Source organism: Carya illinoinensis, chromosome 14 (assembly GCF_018687715.1).
Source record: "Carya illinoinensis cultivar Pawnee chromosome 14, C.illinoinensisPawnee_v1, whole genome shotgun sequence".
NCBI lineage: Eukaryota > Viridiplantae > Streptophyta > Magnoliopsida > Fagales > Juglandaceae > Carya > Carya illinoinensis.
Genome location: NC_056765.1, coordinates 12,995,213 through 13,004,186, shown reverse-complemented (window position 1 = coordinate 13,004,186; position 8,974 = coordinate 12,995,213). Strand labels below are relative to the sequence as shown.

The 8,974-nt window shown below is 35.8% G+C and overlaps 1 long non-coding RNA gene across 2 annotated transcripts; it reads left to right on the top strand.

Moving 5' to 3' along the window:
• Positions 1-396: 396 nt before the first annotated feature.
• Positions 397-1,670, top strand: LOC122293461. Of its 2 annotated transcripts, XR_006237288.1 has the most exons (3): positions 422-1,175; positions 1,265-1,341; positions 1,436-1,670. It is a non-coding gene; the product is annotated as an uncharacterized LOC122293461 (long non-coding RNA). The 2 variants fall into 2 exon arrangements; XR_006237287.1 differs by having other exon boundaries at positions 397-1,175; positions 1,265-1,670.
• Positions 1,671-8,974: the final 7,304 nt, after the last annotated feature.

Here is an 8,974-nt window from a genome sequence, read left to right as displayed (position 1 = left end):
CTATTTCAACTACCATGCAAATCTCATCACCCTAATCGATAAAAATGTCTCTATTTTAACTTAATTGAATCCGCTTTATAATACATTGAACTTGAATGTACAAGCACAATTTCTTAATGGTGATTTAATTATCCTGCTTTGATGTTTGCAAGTATTTATAATTCAAGGCGTCAAAGGTGATAACTTTTTTTTGTTTTGCTTATAATGTAGAGAACATCTGAATGGACAAACTGGAGATAAGGATGGGGGTAAAGCAGACTTGAGCGAAAAAGAAAAATAAGAAATAGAAGAAAAGGAGAAGGAGATTAAAGAAAGGGGATAAGGGGACTGGGGAGAAGAAGGGGAAGATGAGGAAGAGGGGAATGAAATGTGTATTTAAATACGATGGACAAAAAGAAAACCACATGTTTAAGTGGTGTGCCGAGTGTGACTCTTATGTTTAACTTTTCTTAATTCCTTTCTTTACGCCGTAACCCCGCGTGAAAATTTTCTCTCCTACTTTATTTTCTTCCCGAAGCATCTCGATTCTCACCTACTCTCAACTGCTCTCACCAACACTCTCTATCTCTCGCCCTTTCGTTCTTTTTATTTTCTTTCGGGGTCAGCAGTTCACCCAGCAACCATCGCGCAGCACCCCTGCCAAACGCCTCTGTTTTACACAACTCTAAACAGAGCACTTACTAACCACCCAACCGCTAAACCACGACGGAAGACGCCAGACCACTGCTTCAAACATCCAACCCACGCCCCGTAGCCAGGCCTTGAACCCACGTGTAGCCACCGTAAGCCACCAAACAACCACCCCAGACCCACCAGCAACCTCTCGGCCCCGCCCTTCGCAGCCAACCTTTGCCACCAAAGCCCACTGTCCAGCTCCACCCACGAAAATCACCTACATGTAGAAAGCACAAACTCTGCCCCAACCGTGAACCACCAAGCTCGAAGCCCCTATAACACCAAACAACAGCCCCCACGCCAATCAGCAGGCCACCCAACCACTGCCTTAAACTACCGAAAGCCTCTGTTTTCCCTATATCCATAAACAGAGCCTCGCTTCCTGCCGTGAGCCAAGCCGCAGCCACCTTCCTCTGTTCGACCACCACCCCGCCGGAATCGACAACAGGAAGTGACACCGGAAGCCTCCCACAGCCCAGATCTGCCTCACAACTTCCTTGGTAAGCCGAGTCTCCCTCCGATCCCCTCTCCCCTCTCCCCCTTCCTATCATTCTCTTCTTTAACGGCGCCGATTACATTCTTTTCTCAGGAATCTGTCGCCGTCGACCTCAGCCGCGCCGCCGTGGATCTCCACGCAGGCCCACTGCCGCGTCCACCCCTTCCTCGGTGAGCAGCTGCCCAACCCTCTCTCTCTACCTCTCGGTTTGAATAAAACAACACCCTTTTCTTTGTTTTGACTTTTGTCCTTATTTTTCTCCAGAAATGGGTATAGGCCTTTTGACTCTTTGAAGAATAGCCTTTAGCCAGCTTTAAACCCGATGGTCATTGATTGGATTATCCGTTAAGCATCTCAACCCTTTTAAATATTTTTATATTATTTCCTTTTCTTTAAAGTCTTACATGCTAAAATGTGCTTGGGACAACGTTAGGCCTGTTGTGAACTAACTGAAAAGAAAGAGAGAATGAGGAAGAGAATGAGAGAGAGGTTCTTGTTATATTTTTATTATGATCTTAAAAATATATCTATATATATAGGGGTATAAAGATCTTAATTGACGATTATGATCTGGTCAATTATAACAGCTAAATGTGGTCATACAATATAAGTTGGTTTATAACATTCCTCCTTTAGATGACCATATTTAAATAATATGTCTCGAATTTTGTCAAGGAAAAATTATATAGGAAAAAATCAATAGGGAAGGAGAAAGAATATAGTATTTATGTGTACCGTCAGGCGCTTTAGGATTGTCTCATTAAAACTTTGCAAAGGAAAATCCAGTGGGATAAAACCTCAGTGAAGGAAAAAGAGTACAATCAGCACAAGTTTTCAAGACATTATTCTTCCTGAAAAGTGCATGATAATATATCTTCAAGTCTCCGCATTTTAATGTTCTGCATAATCTTCTTAAATGTTGCCGTTGGTAATGCTTTAACAAATAAATTTGCCAAATTATTACTTAACCGTATCTGATTGACATAAATTTCATATTTCTCCTCATGAATTACAATGATCTTTTTGTGTGGATATGAAAGATAACCTGCATCCGTATATCCAACTAATTGTGGACTTGATCCATGTTGATAAAATAATAACATATTCAAGGCTTCAATTGAACTGGAGATAAGGTACTTCAGGACTAAGAATTTCTTCATCGTCTTCACAAGGACGAAATGGATCTTTATGCTCATCAAATGATCGAGCAACCATTGGAGTACTCAGGGGATGCGTTTTGTTCATATAAGAGTACTTCAAGACTTTATAGTGAAAGATATTTGCGTTGATGCATCTCAATATTGTGTACCAACTCTTTAAATGATGCACTTGATAATGTTTTGGTAAACAAATTCACCATATTGACTCAAGATTATTAAATTCACTACTCTTCTGGAGTTGTGCTCTTTTGGAGTTTTTGTAAATAACATAGTGGAGAAGTCATCAAAATTAAGCCACTAACCTCATTTTTTAACAAAAACGGTAGCCATCTTTTTAGACCAGACAAGTACTGTAAGATTTTACAGCTCTTCTATAGCTGTCAGGCGCCGCAGAGTTATGATGATACATCTCTTGTCTCTTGTAGAGAGATGCTTCACGAAAGATGCTGTGAAGCAATAGAGATGTTTTGTCATAATTTTCTCTATAAAAGAAATATTCAACTCATCTTGATTCGTATCTCATCTTCTTCACTTTGCTGTAATTAGTCTTCATTCTTACTCTACAATCTCTTTTTGCATTCTTACTCTGTAATGGCTCAGCAATCTTCTCATAACCAATATATGAGGTATTCTGCACCTCGTTTACCAGTTGTTTCTGCTTTTACCGTAGGTGCTATAATGCAATACAATAATGATTTGACTAATAAGTCAGATAATGAAGTTATCTACGAGCTTGTGAGTCTCGGTACCTGATACTTATAAACCATTGTCTCATTTTCTCAATGACTACAATCCAAAACTTATGGGGTTGACAAACTCAACGATAATATTTCTATCCTTCAGCGATTTCTTCTGGAGTTCAACATGAAGATATGAGCAATAAAGCAAGAGAATAGGAATTTAAAATCCTTGCTTAAATCTTCTTTTCGATTGCCTACTCCTTTAGATAGGGATGTCATGCAGATTTTTGAAAAGTAAGAGCGTTTAAAGAATGAGGCGAGGAGCCTCAAATTTCTGTAATGTTTTTTCGAGATAATAAAATAATATTTCACAAATATTCATATTCTTCTGGTAGATGTTCTGTGCTCCATGCTCATTAGAGTGTATGCTGTCACTCAGAGAGACGTAGATGCTAGCGCCCCAGGAACTGCAAGAGCTGGCATCATCACTGGTATTTTACTAGGATCTATGTGTGATTAAACATAGTTAAAGTTGATTTGATTGCAATTGATGGTAGTATTGCATTATTGTTATTTTGGAGTATGTCAAGTCATTGTGTTTGGAAGAGTAATTTGATTAGGAAAAGTTTTGGCCTTAGTAGGATTCATTTATGATAATAGTTTTATCACGCTGCCATCAAATGATTTCTGGCAAAGCACTATCTTTATGGATCTAAGTTTAAAAAATCCTTATATGATCTAAAACAATCTATTTTCAATATATTTTCAGTATCTATATTAACTTATTGCAGTTTATATAGATGAATTTAATTATCTTTGAGGCTCCAAAAGAGCTCATGAAAACTGCACATATTTGATATATAAATCTGAAATCCTTGCGGCTTCAAGGGGGAGATGAATGAAATTATTAGATTTGAAATACCATCTCTTAAATACAATTAGTATTTCAGATTCATATTACGGTTTTGTAAGAGGTGTGCATTATTAAAGAAGAAATAAAATGGAGCACACAGAACATCTACCAGAAGATATAAACACAAATATGAATATTTGTGAATTATTATTTTATAATCTCGAAATAAAATTACAAAAATTTGAGGCTCTTCGCCTCATTCTTTAAACGCTCTTACTCTTCAAAAATCTGCATACCCTTTCTATCTAAAGGAGTAGACAATCTAAAAGAAGATTTAAGTAAGGATTTTAAATTTCTATTCTCTTGCTTTAGTGCTTCTATCTTCATGTTGGATTCCAGAAAAATTCGCTGAAGGATAGAAATATTCTCGTGGAGTTTGTCAACCCCACTAGTCTTGGATTGTAGTTGCTGAGAATATGCGACAATGATTAATGAGTATTGGGTACCGAGACTCACAAACTCGTAGATAATTTCATTATCTGACTTATTAGTCAGATTATTATTGGATTGCATCATAGCACCTACAGTAGAAGTAGAAATAACTGGTGAACGAGGTGTAGAATACCTCATATATTGGTAATAAGAAGATTGCTGAGCCATTGCAGAGTGAGAATGCAGAAAGAGATAGCAAGAATGCAGACTAATTACAGAAAAGTGAAGAAGATGAGATGCGAATGAAGATGAACTGAATAAGAGAAAATTATGACGAAGCATCTCTATTACTTCACAGCATCTCTTGTGAAGCATTTTTCTACAAGAGACAAGAGTGAGGTAGTATCGTAGCTGCGGCGCCTGACAGTTACAAAAAAGCGAGGTAATATCATAGTTGCGGCGCCTGATAGCTACAAAAGAGCGATGTAGTATCATAGCTCTGCGGCGCCTGACAGTTACAGAAGACCTATAAAAATCATGCGGATCAGAGCTTGTCTGGTCTAAAACAGATGGCCACTATTTTTGTTGAAAAAAAAAAGGATTAGCGGCTTAATTTTGATAAATTCTCTACTAACTATGTTATTTACAAGAACACTTAAAGTATATCGCTTACGTTTTTCTAAGGAAGAGTTTCGAAAGATTATTGACATGAAGTTTTAGATTTGGAGAGTATGTCGATACAAGTTGGCCGACCTTGTGGAAAGAAGTATAATATAATTGTTGATTAAAGTAAGAGAGTTAAGGAATGACATAATCTCAAAGGTAAATATATACGGGATAGACAGCAGGTTGGTAAGAAACACCTCTCCATTAAATTGCTATTTCTTATTTATTTCGATTTCGAGAATGAAATCTTTTTTTTAGGAGGGGAGATTGTAACAGCCCGCTATAAATTCAATTGTGGAATTTCTATTGACTTTAAGAACCTCGTGAAGACCCTATAAGTTTTCACGAATCCATTAATCATATAGGTTTTAGTATAACTACATAGTTAGTGTTATTACTCATTATGATATTAGAAGTGTGTTTTTGATTATTGGAGATAGTTAGAAGTGTCTAAATGTATTATGGTTTGTGTCATTAGACTCGGTGGGTTATTTAAGGTCTTTATGGCGCAATAACTCTTTTTCATATTTTCGGACGGAACGCCTGTTCAAAACTGTAGATATTATTGGATAAAAATATTTTGAGCTAATTTTTGTGGATATTATTGGATAAAAATATCTTAAACTAATTTTATGGATATTATTGGATAAAAATATTTTAAGCTGATTTCGTGGATATTATTGGGTAAAAATATCTTGAGTTGATTTTTGTAGATATTATTGGGTAAGAGAGACCTCTCACTCCGGGTAAGAGAGACCTACACTCAACTCTCACTCCAGCCTCATCTTCTTCCATATTTTGCCCATAAATACCACCAGCCACTTCCCACGAAATCTTTTTCCTTTTCACCTTCCATTGGATGAACACCAAACACTCTCTCGGACAGCTTTTAAGTATTCTTTTGCACGCCCATTTCGAAATTTTTGTAAGTGTTTTATCATAAAATTTCCTGCATAGAAGTTGTTCCTTTTTTAGTCTAGTTTACGTGGATATCTTATTTGTTTCATTTGAAAATCATTTGGTTAGTCAAATATTATTTAAACTCTAGAAAGGTCATTCTGGGAGATAAACTAAAGAATATGTTATAATTTGAAGTTTTTGACCAAGCTAATGGATAGATATTGATCCAAAATTTTTATGGAGTATTGTTAACATATGTATATGATTATTGGTTGAGGATTGTTGCATGATTAAAGGTTTTGATAAAAGATTTTCTTAGATATAGAAACTTAGAAATTGGAAGAGGAAAAACAGTTTATGTTTTGAGAAAGTTTAAATCTTTGATGGTTTAAACCTATTCCAATAGCTTTGATAATTTTATTGAAGGATCTTAAGCCTCTTAGATACATATTAGAATATTATTTTGAAAATATTTGAAATTAGTTTCAAAGATATGAAATATTATGCAAAGAGATGTTCGGATATGCCAAAGTGTGGATGTTCTTGGCTCAATTTATGTTTTGGTTCATGTTTAACCATGTGATCTTGAATTAGAAGCTTATATATGTTTTAGGACATATTTTTAAATCATGTGATGATTTGGTTTGAAGATCACATCTTTATAAGTCATAGATCAAAAAGTTAATCAAAACAAGTTAGAAACAAAAATTAATGGAAATAGCATATGAGAATTTCGGCCCTATGGAGTTTTAATAGTTGTGATTAGTTTTAAATTTTTCTAAATTGATATTTGAGTTTAGGATAAAATTTATATGAGGCATGTAAATTTTGGTGACTTTTGGAGTTAGCATGCAAAATCCTTAAGTTAGGTGTAAAACAGTCATTTTCCTACATGTAGAGGGTAAAATGGAAATTTTACTCTTTAAGTTAGTATTTTTCATATTTTAAATTCTTAGTGATTTAGTTCTAACTTTTAGAATCACTAATTACAGTTGCTCATGATCGCGCTTGAAGTTTTATAAGAAACGCGGAGATCGAGGTAAATTAGCTTTTAACTTACTAGCAGTCTACTGTGTATGTGCGCTAAGTAAAGGAACTACAGTGTATGTATGTGTGTTATCATATATGTCATGTTATGTTCACTGTTGCAAGTATGTTATGTTAAGTATGTTTTCGTTACATGTGATATCATATATGAAATATTGTGTTACGTGTTTAAGTCATGTCATGATATAACTCTATCTCAAGTTGGTCATGTCTTTCAAGTTATGTTCAAGTCACGTTATGTTACGTCCGGGCTTCTGTCCTTTCGTATTCCAGTCACGTTTCATCTTGAGTTACATTCAGTTTCGTGGGGTCCACAACAACTGTGGCACACGAAGTATGGGGTCACATCAATTGTGACACATACACTACGTGAGACACAGCAATTGTGACACGCAGAATACATGGGGCCACAACAACTGTGGAGTATGTATTTAACTGCATTGTGACGAGTATAATACATGGGGCCACAACAACTGTGGAGTATGTATTTACACGTAGAATACATGGGGTCACAAAAACTGTAGAGTATGTATTTAAGCAGTTAAAGAATAAGTTTCAGATCATATTCATGTTAACTCAAGTGTCAGATCAAGTTTATGTTATGTCATGTTATGTTCACGTAATATTCATGTTAAGTCAAGTGTCAGATCAAGTTTATGTTATGTCATGTTATGTTCACGTACATATTATGCTCATGTTCAAGTTCATGTCAAGTCAAGTTAATTTACGTTACAATTTAAGTTATGTCAGTTATGTTATGTCGTACGTCAAGTTATGTTTTGATTACTTATGTATGGGGGTCACAGCAATTGTGACGCATACACTATGTGAGACACAGCAATTGTGACACGTAGAATATATGGGGCCACAACAACTGTGGAGTATGTATTTAAGTAGTTAATGAATAAGTTTCAAACCACGTTCATGTTAAGTCAAGTTTCAGAGCAAATTTATGTTAAGTCAAGTTTCAGATCAAGTTCATGTCAAGTCAAGTTTCAGATCAAGTTCATGTCAAGTCAAGTTCAGTTCACGTTTCAATTTAAGTTATGTTAGTTATGCTATGTTGTACGTCAAGTTATGCTTTAATTACTTATGAATTTGATTATGCATTCATGCTTTTATTGTTATCCATGCATCATTAGCCTGTGTCGAAGTTTTTTGTTAACTTACTGAGATTTGTAATCAAATCTCACTTTAGTAGTCACAACTACCATTCCCCCCGAATGGTAGATCTTGTTACAGGACTTGAAGGAGAATCAGGAGTTGACCAACTAGACACAGTTGACTAAGCGACAGTGCGACGTCAATGTTAATATAGTAGTTAACGTAAATTACTACTTGTACATTGGAGTTGCATCTCTAGTACTTTTTGGATCATAACCATTTTGGACTAGTGTTGTGATCTTAGTTGTTCAATGGGTCTTTATGTATGAAGTATAATTTAAGAATTTGGGATATTTTCAATTTGGTGCATATATTGCTAAAGAAAAAAAATTTATCTGCTGCGAATATTGCCTAATGTTAGATGCATATTAGAAACATTGCATCTTATATGTCATGAACATGGGCAGATAACCTTGTGTTGTATGTCTCGACGCTTCAAATATCCGTCCAATCCCAACGGAATTTGAGGGTGTCACAGGGTGGTATCAGAGCAATACGTCTTTGGGTTGTAAATCCACATGTCTTTAGAAAATGCACCAAACATTAGGCTTGAAATTTTATTCGTCATTAGGCTTGAATTTCTTAAGGTATGAAAGGTAGTATGTGGTTTTAATATGTGTACTCGTGTGTTTCAAGAAATGACACATGACTTATAGTAGAATACTTCAGAATCTTAAGGGAGATAACAATCAAGAGGATCAGAATCCCCCGATGGATGGAGGATTAGCTGAGGCGGTACGTTTGTTGACCGACGTGCTTAGACATCAACAACTACGGCAAGTGTACATACCCATTAGAGTGTATGCTGTCACTCAGAGAGACGTAGATGCTAGCGCCCCAAGAACTGCAGGAGCTGGCATCGTCACTGGTATTTTACTAGGACCTATGTGTGGTTAAACAT